Here is an 18,699-nt window from a genome sequence, read left to right as displayed (position 1 = left end):
CCCTTACCTCTGTTGTCTCCGCTAGTTCGCTGTGCCCGTAAACACGCTGGGCAGGAAAGTGAAGTTCCTGTTGTGTGCTGATTTCTCCTAAGCTTGCGTCCAAAACGTGGCCCTCGTCCCGACCCAGGTGCGTGTGGCCGACCACCTGCTTGACGCGCCGAGTCAGCGCCTGCTGGTGTGGCGGCTGCCCTGACGCTCTGTCTCTCTGCCTCTTGCACCCGTCATGCTGCCCTGGCTCGGCCTGTGCTGCCACCCAGGTTGCTACTTGTGCACCTGTCGAGCGATGTGTGGTGTGCGGTGAAGCGGGAAATCCGTCGCACGGGGCGCCACAGCAGATGACACCCTGCTCTGAACGTGTAGAAAACTTCTTCCAGTTTTCTAAGAAAAATCCCGAGGAGAGTGAACCGGCAGCTCTGGGGATCAGGGAAACAGTTGAGATCTCGAGGAGCACATGATCCATCCCATGTGCGCTGTTTAAAACCCCAGGGCCGACGGGGTCAGGAAGCGGCTGGTGGCTGAGGTTAGGCAGACACCAGAGAGGGCTGGCAGCGCGCTTACCTGCAGGTCAGCTCTGCTCGGGACAGCTGTGGGCCTGATTTTGTCCTCTGCTTGCTCTGCTGGTTATCCAGGGAGAGGTTTAAGTACTTCTGCTACGGCTGTGTCTGGGTCTCCTTTCGCTCGGGTGTCTGTGTGCCTGATGCTGCGTTGTCCTGTTTTGTCCTTTGGTGGCCCTTCGTGGTGGCGGAGTGACCATCTCTGGGCGTCGCTGTCTCCTCCGGGTGTGAGAACCGCTCTGAGTGTTCGCTGCCGCTTTCCTGTCATTCGGTCCCAGCCCTTCATGAGCCTCCCGCAGTGGCTTCACTCTGGACATTACGATGGCCACAGAGGAAGGAGCCACCCTGGACGCTGTCCACGTTGAGGTGACAGGCTGGGTGAGAGCCTGCATGCCCCCAGCCGCTCCGGAAGCGCCAGCTCTTTTGGGGGCGCTTGGTGAATCCTCCTTACTTTCCTTCTGTACCGCGGCCTGGAGGGGCAGCCGGCTGCAACCAAGGCCCTTGGAGAAGGGGTGGGACTGGAGACTCCTTTCCACTGTGCCCTGGCCCCCTTCTCCCCCTTCCCTCTCTCTTCCCTGCCGCCTCATAACATCAGCAGTTGTGGGGGGCTAAATGGCCCCAGGAGGGCTGTTCTGATCACCAGTGCATCCCAGCTTTAGGACAAGGGATTCATATCCTCTCATTTGGACAGGTACTGAGAAGTACCTGCTTCAGGGGTGGCTGGATCCAGATGCCAGGTGGTCGTTTTCTTTCTTCCTATTATTTACTTCTGCCTCCTTTTTTTTTTTTTTTTTTTGAGAAGCCTCTCCCTGTCGGGGACAAAGTGGCCCAGCAGCTGCAGGCCCCGAGCCCCATGCTGGTGCTTCCAGCAGGCAGGGCGTGTCTTCTCCTGTGATCCTCGGGGACGTTGCTTCTGCCCTGCACCCACCCCATGGGGTGGGGTGCAAGCGGGGCCTCCACTCAAACACCTGGAGGGGCACTTCCCTGGTGGTCCAGTGGCTAAGGCTCCACGCTCACAATGCAGGGGGCCTGGGTTCGATTCCTGGTCAGGGAGCTGGATCCCACATGCTGCAACTAAGAGTTCATGTACTGCATACCGCAACGAAGATCCCACGTGCCACAACTAAGACCTGGCGCAGCCAAATAAATAAATAAATATTAAAACAAAAATCTAATGACGTTAAAAAAAAAAAACACACCTGGAGAGCCCCAGGGAATGGGGCTCCTAGCAGACAGGAGGGAGAGAAGCATAGATGGACAGGCCGGCTCCTGTGGCACGTGCTGGGCCCAGCAGGAGCTTCGGAACGTGAGCTCAGACGGTGGCCTTTTAGAAACGGGACCTTGTTTTCTGTTCTGTAAGGTGTGGACGGACACAGCTGCCGCGTCCCCAGGTGTGCAAGAGGAAATGTGATGGTGTTTGTACAGCTCTTCCCAAGCGTTTTGCTGTATACAGTAGGTGCTCAGTAAATGATGCCGCCAGGGCGAGGTCTATGCCAGTTCAGATGCTGAAGCTGAGGCAGTTTTGTGGAGCAAGCGCGTTTTCACAGGTGGTCGGGCAGTGTCCTGTCGCACTCAGGCCACCTGCTGAGTTGTGGGTTCCATGCTTCCTGCCCCCAGCCAGTCCTCTTCCTCATAGTTGCTTGTGTGCTGATTGCCCTTGTGCATACAGAAGGCTGTCTCTATCGTGACCTGCTCTCCCATGTGTGCTGCACAGGGAGTGCAGGTGCCCCCCGGAGCGCGGTGGGGTGGTGCGCAGGTGCAGACGGTGCCCTTGGGGTGACTGTGGCTCTAGGTTCCTTAGAGACGCCGCCGCAGCAGGCAGCTGCAGCCTCACCTGCTCGTAGCACATGATGGTCCTGCCAGCTTTCCAGTCCCTCCCCAAAAGGGCGCTTCTCAGCCGTGACCCCGAGGCCACTGGCCGTGGAAGCGGTGCGTATATCTTCCTTTTCCCCACGAGCTGTGACCACGGATGACTGCTGGGGCGGGGCCTTCTCACTCCCTGACTCACTGCTGTATCTCATGGGTAGGGCTGTGACTGAGCAGCTGGGCCTTTGACCTTTGTTGGGAGCTCTGACTTTCATGCCCTGGTGTGGGGTCAGTTTTCAGAGATGTTCCAAGGATGGTCCCCTGAGATGAAGCCTGGTTAGCTGTGCTGGCTCTTCCTTCTCACAGATGTGCGGCCCCCCACCCCACCGTGCGGTGGGCCGGCCCGTCAGGCCTGCTTCTGGAGGTGCCTTCTGCCCACACCCCAGAGCCGCACCAGCTCTCCCTCAGGTCAGGGTGTCTTGTCCATTCTTGACCTTCACAGTTCCACATCCTTGTGTTTGAATGTATCTGGATCTGTAAAAATCTGGTCTGACAGTCTTTGTCTTAGCTAGACTGCTGGTCCATTTATGTTTATGAAAATTATTATATTTGAATTTATTTTTACGGTCTTATTTCACACTTTATTTGTCCTGTTATTTGGGGACAGATTACTTTTTTCCTCCTTTCTTAACTTCTATTTTATTTTATTATTTATTTATTTATTTATTTTTTGGCTGCATTGGGTCTTCGTTGCTGCACGTGGGCTTTATCTAGTTGTGGCGAGCAGGGGCTACTCTTTGTTGTGGTGCGCGGGCTTCTCATTGCGGTGGCTTCTCTTGCTGAGGAGCGTGGGCTCTAGGCATGTGGGCTTCAGTAGTTGTGGCACGCGGGCTCAGTAGTTGCGGCTCGCAGGCTCTAGAGCTCAGGCTCAGTAGTTGTGGCGCATGGGCTTAGTTGCTCCGTGGCATGTGGGATCTTCCCAGACCAGGGCTCGAACCCATGTCCCCTGCACTGGCAGGTGGATTCTTAACCACTGCGCCACCAGGGAAGCCCTTAACTTCTTTTGGGTTGATCTTTTTTTATTTCTTTTTCTCTCCTCAACTAGATTGGAATTCATTCACTTGGCTTCCATAGTGGCTGCCCTGGATATTTTAACACACAGAATTCATTTATCAAAATCTAAATTAATTGATATTTTTACTCTCCTCCAAACAATTCAGTGCTCTTAGAACACTGTGCGTCTGTTTAGTTCCATCCCAGGTGTGGGCTGACCTCTCCCTCTCCCCCTGCAGCTCCTGCTTCCTCAGGGTGGGAGGGCTGTGTTTCCTAGTGGCCCTCATTTACCTGATGCCTTCGGGGCCTCAGCCTTGGGGGTGTCTCCGAGAGAGTCCACACCTGGGCACATCCAAGGCTTTCTGTTCACTCGCCTGCCTCTTCTAACAGTACAAATGCTCAAGATCAGCCAGGCCCTCAGATGCAGACAGCAGAGGGGTGCCTTGATTTCCCCTGTTGCCGATTTTACTTAGCTTTTGCCCTCTGAGGTTCCGAACTTTCTTCCTATCTCATCAATGGGTTAAAAATTTTTTTCAGTAGTTTAAAACTGTCATAATAGTGTGTTTGTTCTCTCTTAAGAGGGTTGGTCAAAGCTGTCTGTTTCATTATTGTGGCAGAAATGGCAGTGTTCTCTGAAGTCTTTACTCCCAGTAGGTCCTGGGGCAAGCCTCCTGTGTGTGTGTTGGTGGGGGGCGTGTCCCCTGCATGACGGGTCCCAGCTCTCCCAGTGGCCTGGCAGGCTTGGCCCTGCCAGGAAGGCACCGTCTCTTCTGCTACTGGAACTTGGCAGAAAGGAGTCTCTGACAGTCTGAGTTGATGAAACGTTCCTCATGTTTATCAGTGGTTTTCTGGAACCTTCAGCGAGGAACTGGATGGGACATCCCCCTCCGCCCCCCCCAGGAAGGCGAAGCCCCCTCAGACGCTGTCTGACAGCAGGGCTTGCCCCAGGCCTTCTGCACAGGGCCCTGTGGGACCCGTGGGGTCTGTTACTGTGACTGCCGGCACCACCTGCAGGTGTGCAGGGGCCCAGATCCATGTTTCCTGATGGTTTTCCGTCACATAGATAAAAGGTTTCCACTTTGTTTTCCTTTCCTCTGTGTCCGGTTAATATTTTGTCGCACACTTGGGGTGAGTCCTGACAAAGCCTGTGGTCACCCAGTGCCTCCACCCCCCGGGCCTGAGAGCTATGAGAATGACTGGGAACCACGCATCACCCTCCCCCCTGCTCCGCTCCCTCCTCCTTGCTTGCTGGGTCGTGGGAGGGAGGTGTTGCTGTTACTTCTGTGGTGGAAACCACATTTTACTCCTGTTTCTGAGACGTGACCTTGCCGACCTTGGGACTCCTTGTGGGTCAGCATCTCTGGGTTTCACCGTTGACCCTGTGGACGCAGCCCCCTCCTCCGCTGCTGCCTGAGAAGGGCTCCACCTCCTGGCTGGGCCACCTCTTTGCTGGGCTGTGTTCAGCTGCGTGGTCTGTCTGCTGGTGGGAATTGGCCAGCTTTGCATTCCAGAAATATCTGCTGGCCTTTCAGCCTTGGGGGCGGGGAGGTCCTCAGGGAGGCAGTCGGCTTATGGGAGCGACTCAGGCCATGGCAGGCAGGACCACAAGGTCTTGCAGGTTGGCTGGCCCCTACCACCTTGCGTGGAGGTGGGGAGGACAGCAGGCCGGGGTGGGCAGGGCAGGGCTGGCCGGCCTCCTAGAGGCGGCTCCTGGCTGTCTGGACACACCAGTGGGTGGAGGGTGCCGTTCAGTGTCCCAGTGCCCAGCCCTGCCCGCCAAGGGTACCGCCAGTGGCTGTGGGCTGCAGGGGTCTTGGGATGTCCTGCCCTTGCCGTGGCCCCTTCCCTGCCCTTGCCGTCTCAGCGCCCCGGGGGAGTGGGGTGCAGCACGGAGGCGGGCGTCCCGGGCCCCAATCAGGCCTCAGGCTGTCGCTCCGGCGGGCGGTGGGCGCCGTGCTCACACGTGTTCACTCGCTCGCGGGGCGCACACCCCGCTCCACGCAGGCGGCACCGGGCAGAGCGTCCCCCTCGGCCCCCGGCCTGCAGGTTGCAGCTTCCTGGGGCTCGTGCTCCAAGCAGACCCCATCAGGAGCCGGCACAGAGTGTTTCTGTTCCAGAACTCGCGTAGGAAGTTGGAATCAAGAACCTTCTCGCCCACGTGTGACCGGAGCGTTCCTGCAGTGGGGGCGGGGAGGAGCGAGCAGCGGTCCGGTCCAGCTGCCCCTACGCAGCTCCGGCCTCAGCACCGGCCCGGGTCTGTGACAAGGACAAGCCGACCTGCCTGCGCAGCGGGGGAAGGGCGCCGAGCGACCACGTGGTGAGGTCGGTGGGCGGTGCGGCTGCTGAGAGCTCGGCAGCACCCGGCAAAGGGCAGCCGTCGTCACAGCCCAGTGAACTGTTTGTGAGTTTTTCGGTGTCTTTACTTCCCCTTGCGCCAGGTGCTCTTCAGGAGGCGGGGCTGCGGAGACCAGGTGCCGGGTCCAGGGGCTCCTCGTCCTCTTGAGCTAGGGCAGCCGGGGCGGAGCCGGCCCCCGGCTCACCGACGGGGGCGTGGGGCGCCGGGGGCCTTTGAGGGGCCTTGGTGGGGAGGGTATCCCTCCTGCGGTGACTTTCAAGGGAGCAGACCTCCTTCAGGTGAGGGGTGTGCATGGAGCATTTTGGGGAGCCGGCCAGGACAGGGTGAGGGCGGCCCAGATCCGTGAGTGGGGAAGGCCCGAAGCGCGACACTGCGCGGAAGAGCAGCACAGGGAAACGCCAGGCGGCCGCGTCTCCACACTCAGAGCCACGGGAAGCCTGACCACCTGCCCCGGCGCCACCTTCGCCCGCCGGGCGAAGGAAACCCCCGAGTCCTGGGCAGACGGCCTGTCGCCGCTCTTCTCTGTGCTTTCAGCCGTCCCACAGCGTTCTCAGGAGTTTCCTTTTCCTCAGGGACCCTCTGTCTTCTCCTGGGCGGGGGTGGGGTGGGCGGGGCTGCGCGCGGTGCCACGTGGCCCCTGGAGTGAGTGTGAGAAGCGTCCTCGCTTCCGCCGACTTTCCTTTGAAGGAGGCAGGCCTGTCACTGCAGCGAGTGCTGCTGCGTCACGGGGCAGAGGGCTGGCTGCTGGGGTGGGAATGAGCAGAAGGCACAAGGAGGTTGGAGTAATAAGGAAACATCCTCTGCCTCGAAGCGCCGCTGCTCCTCCTTCGTGGAGGCCCCGTCTCTGTCCTGCACCCCCGCCCCCTCGCCAAAGCCCCCGCATCATCTTTTGGGGCCGAGGCGGCTGGGGGCTCAGCCTGGAGGGGGCGGGACTGGCTGCCCCGTGGGCGCTGGAGGTGACAGGAGGGCTGGCGTTGGCGTCGTGCAGAACGACAGGCCTGTCACGCCGTCCTCCTCTGGGCGCCAGGGCGCTGTGCGCCTGGAAGGTTTGGGGAACCCGAACAGTTCGCTGGTGTTGGGCTGTTCCTGTCACAGGCCAGCTTGTGTCCCTGACCTTGGCTCGTGAACGTGTGATAGAGATTTTGTTCTCTCTAAACGGTCCTGCGGGGGCTCCGGTGCGGTTTTGTTGGTGAGGAAGGCCCAAGAAGGTGAGGGCTTGGGGACGCACACCGCGGGTGAGCAGAGGGGTCTGTGTGTCCTGATTGCCTGTCATGCAACCCCGAGGCCGGACAGAAGCCACGTGCTGTCCCCAGAGTGGCAGCTTTCCGAGAGCTTGCAGGGCAGCTCCAGCCTCCGAGATTCACTTTACGTTGCGTCCAGTTGACTCCAAACAGCAGTGTCCTTTCTGTGTGGGGTGCGGTCTGACGTCGTTTTCCAGAAAGGTCTGAAAAGCTGGTTCTGACCTACGGGTTGATTCCATGACTTGCTGACGGATTGGGCCACGATTTTCAGCGTAACAGCGTGGCCCGTGCCTTTGGGGGGTGGTGGAGGTCAGTGAGAACAGCTGCAGCGGGAGGTGTGGAGGCGGAAATGCCAGCCCGGCCTGTTGGCTGAGCGGGGAGAGCGGGGCCTTGTGCTGCCAGCCCACATGAAACTGAGATGGGCTCATTGTTCAGAACTTGGAAAACGTATTAAAAACAGCCTGGAGAATGGAACATAGGCCTTCTGGAAATGATGGCTGAGTAGAGGCTTGTTTGTTCTTCTTTCCTCCCTGAAGCTCACTGAAATGGACAAAAAGAATGAAAAATAGGGAACAGGATTTCATCTGCAGTGAATCTAAGGAACAGCCACAGCCAGAGGAGGGTGTCGGCCAGACAGGGAAGAGGAGCGAAAGCCAGAGCCTTGAGCGGGGCTGAGTTTTCGCCCAACAAAGAGGATTCTGGGGCACCGTTGGCGACATTTACTTGGCAGAATGGGGTCTGTGGTTTGGGTGGGCCTTGGGGTAAACCGGATGTGGGTGGGCGTCCGGTGAGAGAGGAGCCGAAGGAGGAGGGCCCAGGTGCTCCAGCCGCATTTTCTACAAGATCCAGACTCTTAAGCGGTGAGATGGGGAAGAAGAGAGGGGAAACGGCACTCCCTGTGGACATGCCGGCCTCTGGCAGCGCCTTGGGCCGTGTCCCCCGTACCGTGGGGGCTAAGAGGCCTCCCAGTGAGTCCCCTGGCAGGCAGGCAGACAGTCACCCGAAGGAGCTTTTGCAGGAGGGCCTTCGGATGCCCATGGAGCCGCCTTCCCACCTGCCCCCGCACAGCACCCGTCAAGGCTGAGGTCCCAGTGCTCACTCAGAAGCCAGGAGACTCGCTAGAGCCAGAGGGAAGAAACTTCTGGCCGTGTTTGGGGGTGTCGCTGTATGGCTCTTGAGAGAGCCAGCCTGAGCAGAGAGTATAGGGGAGAGCGGCCCGGGGCTTCCTAGAAACCGGGCAGCCCTACTGGGCACGGGTGCCAACTGCTCTGTCTTAAGTTTGAGTTGGGTTTCCGTCACTTGCAACCAAAACCTGTCCTAAGACCAGAACCTCATTTCCAGAGCAGAGCCTGTAAGGGAACTCGGCAGTCGAGCAGCTGGCGGGAGCTCCCCGGCTCCGTCCCGTCCCTGCCCTCACTTACAGACGAGCAGTGATCGGGAGCCAGCGTGGGACCCTCATGTGGACACTGGACGGAGGAGAAGGCAGCCCCGGGGGCAGGCGCGGAGCTCAGCTATGCACAGGAGGAGGAGGCTCCGGGGGACAGGATGCGGGGAGAGGGCACTGGCAGAGCTGGGAAAGGAGCTGGGGGACAAGGGCTGTGAGAGACGCGAGAGCCCCATGAGTAATGGCAGACAGCGGGGAGAGCAAGTCCCCAGGACAGCTGCTTGCAGAGAACATGCCGTGCGGCACAGAGAGGAGCAGACGGAAGACAGTTGGACGATGGTCAGGGGCTGCGAGGCGCCGGGCAGCGGGGCGTCCAGGGGGTGCACGAGACCCCCTGGGGTGGAGGGGCTGGCTTTGCGCCTTGAGAGTCATGTTTGGGAAGAACTGGGCAGCACGGCCCAGGACCTGGTGCCCAAACGGAACCCTCTGTAAAGCATGGACCGCCGCCCTCTGCTCAGGTTGGGGGGGTGGGCTGTGCACAGGCGGGTGAGGGGGGCCCTCCAGGAGCTCCCCGGGCCGGGCCGGGCTGGGGCACCCGCGGGAGGAGGGTCCGTAAGGGCCGAGCGTCTGCATAGATTGGTGTTTGCAGGGGATATTTGTCTCTTCTCCCCATTTTACTTCCTTATTTGGTCATTTATTTATATCAGTATGGACTTAGGGATATCCTTTTATACTTTGTAAAAGTTATAAAGTATAATGGGATGACTTTTTTTTTCCCTCAAAATGTTCCAGCTTTGGTCATTGGGAGCTCTTTTATTTAGCGCCATTGTCCCTTTGGCAGACCCCTTCATCGTGGGGTTTTGTTTTTGTCTTGTCTTCCTTACTTTCTGACTCTACGAGATCCTCCAGGATCATCTTTTTATTTATTTATTTATTTATTTAATTTATTTATTTTTGGCTGCATTGGGTCTTCGTTGCTGCGCGCGGGCTTTCTCTAGTTGCGGCAAGCGGGGACTACACTTCGTTGCTGTGCGCGGACTTCTCATTGCGGTGGCTTCTCTTGTTGCGGAGCACGGGCTCTAGGTGCGCGGGCTTCAGTAGTTGTGGCACGTGGGCTCAGTAGTTGTGGCTTGCAGGCTCCAGAGCTCAGGCTCAGTAGTTGTGGCGCACAGGCTTAGTTGTTCTGCGGCTTGTGGCATCTTCCCGGACCAGGGCTTGAACCTGTGTTCCCTTGCATTGGCAGGCAGATTCTTATCTACTGCGCCACCAGGGAAGCCCCATCCTGAGAACTTCTGACTTCCTGAATTATTTTCTTTTAAATTTGTGTACATTGAGGTTCACTCATTTTGCTGTAAAGTTCTTTGGGTTTGAGAAATGCATATCGTCAGGTATCCACAATGGCAGTATTACACAGAACCGTTTTGCCGCCGTAGAAAATCCCCTGTGTTCCCCCATTCAACCATCCTCCCTCCTGAACCACTGGCATCCATGATCTTTTTACCAGCAATATAGTTTTGCCTTGTCCAAACTGTCTTAATACTTGGAGTCATACAGTATGTAACAGAACAAACATTTGAGGTCCTTAATTGTACAGTGTGCCAAAATAAATTCCAGGTGATTAAGGAGTGTGTTTATTCAGTAAATGTTTGATTGGTTACTGTGTATCAAGGATATAACAAAACAAACATCGTCTCTGCCCTCAAGGAGCTTACCCTCACCCTCTAGTGGGGAGACAGACGGCATATCACAGTTATAATGACTTATGTGTGTGACTATACTACAATCCACCTACACACAAGATGGAGTAACAGGGATCAGATTAGCCCTCCCACTCGAAACTAATAAAAAGCTGGACGGCTTCCCTGGTGGCGCAGTGGTTGAGAGTCCGCCTGCCGATGCAGGGGACACGGGTTCGTGCCCCGGTCCGGGAGGATCCCACATGCCGCGGAGCGGCTGGGCCCGTGAGCCATGGCCGCTGAGCCTGTGCGTCTGGAGCCTGTGCTCTGCAACGGGAGAGGCCGTGACAGTGAGAGGCCCATGTACTGCAAAAAAAAAAAAGCTGGGCAATAGTTGTGAAACCTTGGTTTTCTAAACTTTGGGTATGAGGCAACAAAGTACAGTGATGCTTACGGGATGAGAATCAAACAAGATGAGCCTGATGGTTTCTGCAGCTCTTACGGCATTCAGGGAGGTGTAAGGATGCAGAGCCTGGCAGATTCCCTCCATAAAGGAGCTGGAGCTTAGAGTCCAGGGCAACTAAGGGGACTAGAGTTTGCAGGCAAGAGCACCAGAGAGCAGAGAGCCGCAAACAGAGAGAACTTGGAGATGTGCAGAGGGTCTCTCGTAGTTTCCAGCAGAGTGTTGATCAGTGTGTGGGTGTGGGGAAACCACCAGAGGCCAGGGAAAGAGTCACTCAGAAGGATTAAGGGGAACAGTACCCAGAGCTGTCACAACGCTGTGAAGAGTGCCTTGTCTTCAGGCAGACTGAAAACCTTCATAATTCACAGCGCACTGGGCAGGCTACTGAGTGGAGAACAGCTAGCCCTGGAATAAATGCTGCTCTGCGCCCCTGAACAATCTTAGAAACAAGAACCAAAAGTTTCACACTGTTTCCAAGTAACTGTATCCCCAAACAAAGCTCAAAAATATTTATAGGAATACAAAAATATACAGCTTACAAAAGGGTAAAATTCACAGTGTCTGGCAGCCAATCAAAATTACCAGGCATAGAAAGAAACAGGAAAATACAACTCATTAGGCAGTGAAAATTCAGTTGAAACGGATGCAAAACTGACTCAGATGTTAGATTTAGCAGACGAGGTCATTACAGCAGTTATTATAGCTACATTCCATATGTTCAGAAAGCTCAAGGAAATATTCGAGACTTTAAGTAGAGACCTGGTGAAGTAAAGACACTGAACTAAAGATCCAAACTAAACTTCTAGGTTTGACACTAAACTGTCTGAGTGCAAAACACACTGGATGGGATTAACAGCAGCTTAGATGTGGCAGAAGAAAAGATTAGTGAACGTGAAGACAAAGCAGTAAGAAGTATCCGAACTAAAACAAGGAGAGGAAAAGTACTAAGTAAACAACGCAAAAACCGAGCCTGACTGAGCTGAGGGGCAGTGGGCAGAGGCTGCGATTTGTGTAATTGGAGTTCCCAAAGAGGGAGGGAGGGACAGAAAAACTACTTGAAGAAATGATAGCCAAAAAGCCTCCAAGTTTTATGAAAACTATAAACCTAGATCAAACAATCTTAAACTCTGAGCACAAGGAACATGCACAGACACATCATAATCAAATTGCTCCAAGTCAGTGATGGAGAGAAAGGTCTTAAAAGCAGCCAGAAAGGGCTTCCCTGGTGGCGCAGTGGTTGAGAGTCCGCCTGCCGATGCAGGGGACACGGGTTCGTGCCCCAGTCCGGGAAGATGCCACGTGCCGCGGAGCGGCTGGGCCCGTGAGCCATGGCCGCCGAGCCTGCGCGTCTGTAGCCTGTGCTCCGCAACGGGAGAGGCCACAACAGTGAAAGGCCCGCGTACCACAAAAAAAAAAAAAAAAAAAAGCAGCCAGAAAAAAAGACATAATTACACACAGAGGAACAAAGATACGGACGATGGCAGATTTCTCTTTGGAAACAATGCAAATGAGGAGACAGTGGAGCACCGTGTGCGAGTGCTGAATGAAAACTGTCAGCCTAGGAACCGACACCGGGGCAAATATCTCTAAAACGAAGGTGAAATAAAGATACTTCAAACATACAAAAGCTGAAAGACCTTCACAGCAAGAAATGTTATAGGAAATTCTTCAGGCTGCAGGAAAATGAAACCAGATGGAAATCTGGATCTATGTGAAAGAATGGAGAGTCCTGGAAACGCACCTACATGACTAAATATATGACACTTTCTTATTATTTAATTCTCTTTAAATGGCATCTCTTTAAAACGCAATTATCTAACTAAAAATAATAACAGTTTAGCAGAGTTGGGGGATTGTAACATAAATAGAATAAAATGTATGACAAAAATGGCACAAAATCCAGGAGAAATGGCAAACTCATATGCTTGAAGAAATATAATTTCACTTGAAGGCAGACTATGATCAATTAAATATGGATGCTGCAAACCCAGAAGCAGCTGCTAAAATAGCAAAACAATGAATTACCTACAGCTGACAAGTCAACAGTGGAGATAAAATGGAATCACATAAAATAATTCAAAAGAAGGCAGAAAAATGGAATCACATAAAATAATTCAAAAGAAGGAAAAGGGGGAACAAAGAACAGATGGGAGAAATCAAAAACAGGAAACGAGGGTAGATTTCAACATAACCTTGTCAACAATCACAAATATAGATGGTTTAAACACCCCAATTAAACAACAGAAATTGTCAGATTGCATAAAAAAGCATGACCCAATTATATGCTGGCTTACCCAATAAACCCACTTGAAATATCAAGAGACAAATAGGTTAGTAAAAGAAAGGCAAAAGAGATACAATTCTAATGCTAATGGAAAGAAAGCTGGACCTGCTGTAATAATATCAAATGTACTCATTCCAGAGCAAAGAAAACTACCAGGTAAAGATATTTCATAATGACAAAGAGGTTAATTCCTCAAGAAGATACTATACCTTTTATGTACTTAATAACAGAGCTATGAAACATGTGAAGCAAAAACTTAGAGAACTGCAAAAAGAAATAAGCAAAGCCACAATTGTAGTTGGAGCTCTCAGTACCCTTTCCTCAGTAACTGATGAACAGGTAGACAGGAAATTAGTGTTGGCACAGTCAACCAAGTTGATGTGATTGACATATATAGAGCATTCCACCCAACAGCATGTTTTTTCCAGTGCATATGAAATATTTACCAAGATAGACCATTTTTCTGCACCATAACATTTTTGACAAAAACGGTACTAAATTAGAAACTATAAAAATATCTGGGCCTTCCCTGGTGGCACAGTGGATAAGACTCCATGCTCCCAATGTAGGGGGCCTTGGTTCGATCCCTGGTCAGGGAACTAGATCCCACATGCATGCCGCAACTAAGAGTTCGTGTGCCACAACTAAGGAGCCCGCCTGCTGCAACTAAGACCCAGCGCAACCAAATAAATAAATATTTTTTTTAAAAATCTGGAAAATCACCAGCTATTGGGAAAGTAAATAACATACTTCTGTATAATCCACGAGTCAAAGGAGAAATCAAAAGGGAAATGAGACAGCTTTTGAACTGGGTGAAAATGAAAATATAGCATATCAAAATTTGTGGGATATCGTGATAGCTGTCCTCTAAAGGAAATTTTATAACACTAGATGCCTACATTGGATTAAAATTTTAAAAGGTCGCAAATCACTGAACTCAACTTCTACCTTAAATTAGAAAAAGAGCAAATTAAATCCAAAAGAATGCAAAGAAAGGCAGTAACAGATCGAAGCGGAAATTAATCAAAGCAGAAAAATAATAGAGAAAACTGATAAAGTGAAAAACTGTCTTTTTTTAAACAAGGTCAGTAAAATTGACAAGCTTTTGACCAAACTGATTAGGTAAAAGAGTGAAAAGACATAAATTACCTATATCAGGAGCAAAAGAGATGGCATCACTACAGATTCTATTGATCTTAAAAAGATAATACAGGAATGCTATAAGAACTTTATGCCAATAAATTCAACAGCTTATATGAAGGGGACAAATTCGTTGAAAGACAAAACCCACGAAAGCTCACTCAAAAAACTGCATGCCCAGATAGCTTCACTGGTGTATTCTACCAAACATTTGAGGAAGAAATAATAGCAATTCTGCACAGACTCTCCCAGAAAATTGAGAGGAGGGAATATTTCTCAAATCATTTTATTTTGCCAGTATTATCTTGATACCAAAACCAGACAGACATCACAAGAAGAATAAAGTACATATGAACATAGACGCAGAAATTCTTAACAAAATTTTATTTTGTTAAGAATATATAATATATACAATATATATACGTGATACACCAATATATAAAAGTGATAATATATCCTGACCAACTGGGATTTGTCCAAGGAATACAGGGTTGGTTTAACATTAGAAAGTTAATCAATGGAATTCAACTATTCTGAAACCAAAAAAGAAAAATCATGTGATCATTTCAATACACATGGTAAAAACGATTTACAAAATCCAACATCCATTTCTGATTTTTAAAAAACCCCGCAAAGTAGGAATTCAAGGAAATTTCTTCAACCCAACACAGGACATTTATGAAACATCTGCAGTTAACATCATACTTTTTTTAAAATAAATTAATTAAGTTTTATTTTTAGCTGCGTTGGGTCGTCATTGCTGCGCATGGGCTTTTCTCTAGTTGCAGCGAGTGGGGGCTACTCTTCGTTGCTGTGTGCGGGCTTCTCATTGCGGTGGCTTCTCTTGTTGCGGAGCACGGGCTCTAGGCGTGCGGGCTTCAGTAGTTGGGGCACACGGGCTCTAGAGCACAGGCTCAGTAGTTGTGGCGCATGGGCTTAGCTGCTCCGCGGCATGTGGGATCTTTCTGGACCAGGGCTAGAACCCGTGTCCTCTGCATTGGCAGGCGGATTCTTAATCACTGCGCCACCAGGGAAGTCCAACATCATACTTAATAATGATACGCTGGCTGCTTCCCCTGAGATCAGGAATGAGGCAACTGTGTCTGCTCTTACCCATCCTAGTCAGCATCTTGGCGGAGGTTCTAGCCAGGGCAGGGAAGGAAGGAAAAGAAAACGATCCATATTGGAAAGGAAGAAGTAAGATTGTCTGTGTTCACCATTGACATGATCATCTATGTAGAAATTCTAATGAAATTTTTGAAAGGGAGGGCACAATTAGAGCTAATGAGTGAGTTTAGCAAGGTTACCAATATGCACAACCAAATGATATACTTCTGTACTAGTAACGAACAATTGGAAATTGTTTTATATTTTGTCAGTGTCCAAAATATGAAATACAGGTAAATTTGACTAAATGTGTACAAGATCTCTGCACTAAAAAAAAAAAACTACAAAACATTGCTGAGAGAAAGTAGTAACTAATGGAGAGATACGCCCTGTTCACAGATTTGAAGACTCAGAATTGTTACGATGTTAAGTTTTCTTCATGTTGATGGGTAGATTCAATGCAACTGCAAGCAAAATCATAGCAGCCTATTCTGGAGAAACTGAGAAGCTGATTCTGAAATTCATATGGAAATGCAGAGGACCTAGAATAATTAAAACAACTTCAAAAATGAAGAGCAAAGTTGGAGGGCAACACTACCTGATTTCAGACCCAGGGCATTTGGGTCACCAAGATGAGGTGTCTGTCCCAGATTGGAGAAGGCTTTCTGGAGGAGGTGATGCCTTAGCTGGCACTGAAACGAGGAGGGCAGCCAGATGCACTGGAGGTGGTAGCCTTGCTGCTCTGGACCAGCCGGGAAGGATGGCAGATGAGTGAAAGGAGGTGCACAGGTTGAAGACATTGATTTGAGTTGTTCTCAGGTTATGGTAGGTACCTTTTACTTTTTCCAAAATTTCACTAACAGTGCTGTTTTAATTTTTTTTTTTTAATGTTGAAGCCATACAAGAAGGTCACCTATTTTCTGTTAGACAATTAGAAAGACTTGTTTCATTTTTTAAAAATGGCATTCCTGGCAGTCTTAAGCATTCCTAGTAGTTGTGTGGACATTCCAGTGGTAGGAAGGAGGCGGCTGGGAGCCTGTTCTCCAGCCCAGGAACTGAGTGGAGTCGGGTGGGACACAGGGCATCACAGTCCTTCTGGGCCTTAGAGAAAGTGTCTGATTGGCCAGCAGCGTCCCTTGCCCCTGGGCCCCTGGCTGGCTGTGTTCCCGTGCCCTGAACCTGCTTCCTCCCCGCCTTGATTAGCACAGATAGGATCTGTGGACCGGCCTCTTCCAGAGAGGGCCTCGTCCCGAGAGCAGCTGGGGTGAGGACGGAGCAAGGGGCAGGTGTCCCCTGCTGCGCTGCCGCTGCTCCGCAGTTCTTCAGACGTTTTACTGAAGTGAGGCTTGTGTACAAGAAGGTGTGAAAGCGATGGCATGGAACTCCAAGAGCTTTTTTTTTTTTAAATTAATTTATCGGGTCTTAGTTGCGGCATGCGGGATCTTTCGTTGCGGCGCACAGGCTTCTCTCTTCTCTAGTCGTGGAGTGCAGGTTTTTCCTTTCTCTAGTTGTGGCACGCGGGCTCCAGGGCATGTGGGCTCTGTAGTTGTGGCGCGTGGGTTCCAGAGTGCGTGGGCTCTGTAGTTTGCAGCATGCAGCCTCTCTAGTTGAGGCGTGCGAGCTTAGTTGCCCCATGGCATGTGGGATCTTAGTTCTCTGACCAGGAATCGAACCTGCATCACCTGCATTGGAAGGCGGATTCTTTACCACTGGACCACCAGGGAAGTCCCTCTGAGAGCTTTTATAAACCAACACATGCTCAACGGTGGCCCTGCCCCTTGGGCCCACCTGTCACTACCCGGCATAGAGGCGGCTGCTTCTGATGCGCCCACAGAGGCTCGTGTGCCTGAACATACGTAAGGGGATTGTGCTGGTGACTCCAGTGTGTCAGGCTCCTGTCTCTCACGCCCCCGGAGCCACACCCAGGTTGTGGGGGGCAACTCCCGTGTGCCGTTTCTGCTGTGATGGACATGTGGCAGTTTCCCGTTGCGGCTGCTGGGAATGCCATGTGCAGGCCTTGGTGAGCGGCCATGTGGCCTCTGCTGGCCCCGGCAGCCCTGGATGACAGGGCCTCGGGGTACGTGCAGCCTAGGAAGTGCTGCCAACCCGGTTGGAGGGTGTTAACCTGCGCCCTGCAGCCGGTGAGCCTCCACACTCTGGCCAGCGTGGGGTAGGTTTACTTTTCCATGCTAGCCATTCTGGTGGGCATGCTAGTGTCCCATTATGCTTTTAATTAGCATTTCCCGATGACTAATGAGGTGGAGCACACTTCTGTGTGTTTATTAGTCATTTAGATTTTTGTTGTTGTTAAGAGTGCTTTCAAGTCTTTTGTCCTTTTTTCTATTGATTGTGGTTCTTTCTTATTTATTTCTAGGAATCTTTTATATGTTCTGGAAATAGTCCTTTGTCAGATCAGATCATGTACACACATTTATGTAATGTATTATACATATTCTATGCATCAAATATCTCCTACCCTGGATTTGTCTTTTTTCTTGTAATGGAAAAAATTTATTTTTAAAAATTTTATTCGTCTTCCCTGGTGGCGCAGTGGTTGAGAGTCCGCCTGCCGATGCAGGGGACACGGGTTCGTGCCCCGCTGGGAGGATCCCACATGCCACGGAGCGGCTGGGCCCGTGAGCCATGGCCGCTGAGCCTGCGCGTCCGGAGCCTGTGCTCCGCAACGGGAGAGGCCACAGCAGTGAGAGGCCCGTGTACCGCAAAAAAAAAAAAAAAAAAAAAAAAAAATTATCGAAGTATAGTTGATTTACAGTGTTGTGTTAATTTCTACTGTACAGCAAAGTGATTCAGTTATACATATATATATATTCTTTTTCATATTCTTTTCCGTTATGGTTTAGCACAGGATATTGAATATAGTTCCCTGTGCTCTACAGTAGGACCTTGTTGTTTGTCCATTCATCATATACTAGTTTGCATCTGCTCATCCCAAACTCCCAGTCCTTCCCTCCCCCACCCCACCCCCTTTGCCAACACAAGTCTGTTCTCTATGTCTGTGAGTCTGTTTCTGTTTCGTAAATAAGTTCATTTGTGTCGTATTTTAGATTCTACATACAAGTAATATCATATGGTATTCGTCTTTCTCTTTCTGACTTACTTCGCTTAGTATGAAAACCTCTAGGTCCATCCATGTTGCTGCAGATGGCATTATTTCATTCTTTTTTATGGCTGAGTAATATTCATAATGGTAAAAATTTATAAGCAGAGGTTCCTAATATTATAGTCCAATTTGTTAATGTTTCTTTTGTGGTTAGTGACTTTTTGTGTCTGATGATGTGCACCTACTCTAAAACCACAAAGATTTTCTTCTACATTTTTTCTCAAAGTCTTACTGTCTTACTTTTAATGTTCAGAGCATCGGTTTACCTAGAATTGAGTTTAATGTATTGGATGAGGTAGGGGTCAAGGTTCATTGTTTCCCATGTGTAAATCGTGTCAATGCAGCACCGTTTTTGAACAGCCCCCTCTGTCCTAAATCTGGGGGCTTTGCGTGTGCATAGGTCACCCTTGAGTGTTGCCCAGTCCAGGGCGTGCCATGTGCCTCTCGCTTGTGGACACGGTAGCGCCAGGTGGGTAGTGCCGTCCCTGTTTACCAGGCAAGAACACTGCTCTCA

General features: G+C 51.2%; 1 protein-coding gene across 21 annotated transcripts in view; it reads left to right on the top strand.

The window, feature by feature from the left end:
- The window catches only part of ARHGAP39 (Rho GTPase activating protein 39), a 73,343-nt gene that overhangs the window by 15,744 nt on the left and 38,900 nt on the right, over positions 1 to 18,699 (top strand). For 19 of the 21 annotated variants that reach the window (XR_009536518.1, XR_009536516.1, XR_009536519.1 and 16 more), the window contains exon 2: positions 15,464 to 15,889. The exons of the other annotated variants lie outside the window; for them this stretch is intronic. The gene's annotated coding sequence lies outside the window, so the exon portion shown is untranslated. The remainder of the gene's footprint in view (positions 1 to 15,463; positions 15,890 to 18,699) is intronic. 21 annotated transcript variants of the gene reach the window in all.

Source organism: Lagenorhynchus albirostris, chromosome 17 (assembly GCF_949774975.1).
Source record: "Lagenorhynchus albirostris chromosome 17, mLagAlb1.1, whole genome shotgun sequence".
Lineage (NCBI taxonomy): Eukaryota > Metazoa > Chordata > Mammalia > Artiodactyla > Delphinidae > Lagenorhynchus > Lagenorhynchus albirostris.
This window is presented reverse-complemented; position numbering and strand designations above follow the sequence as displayed.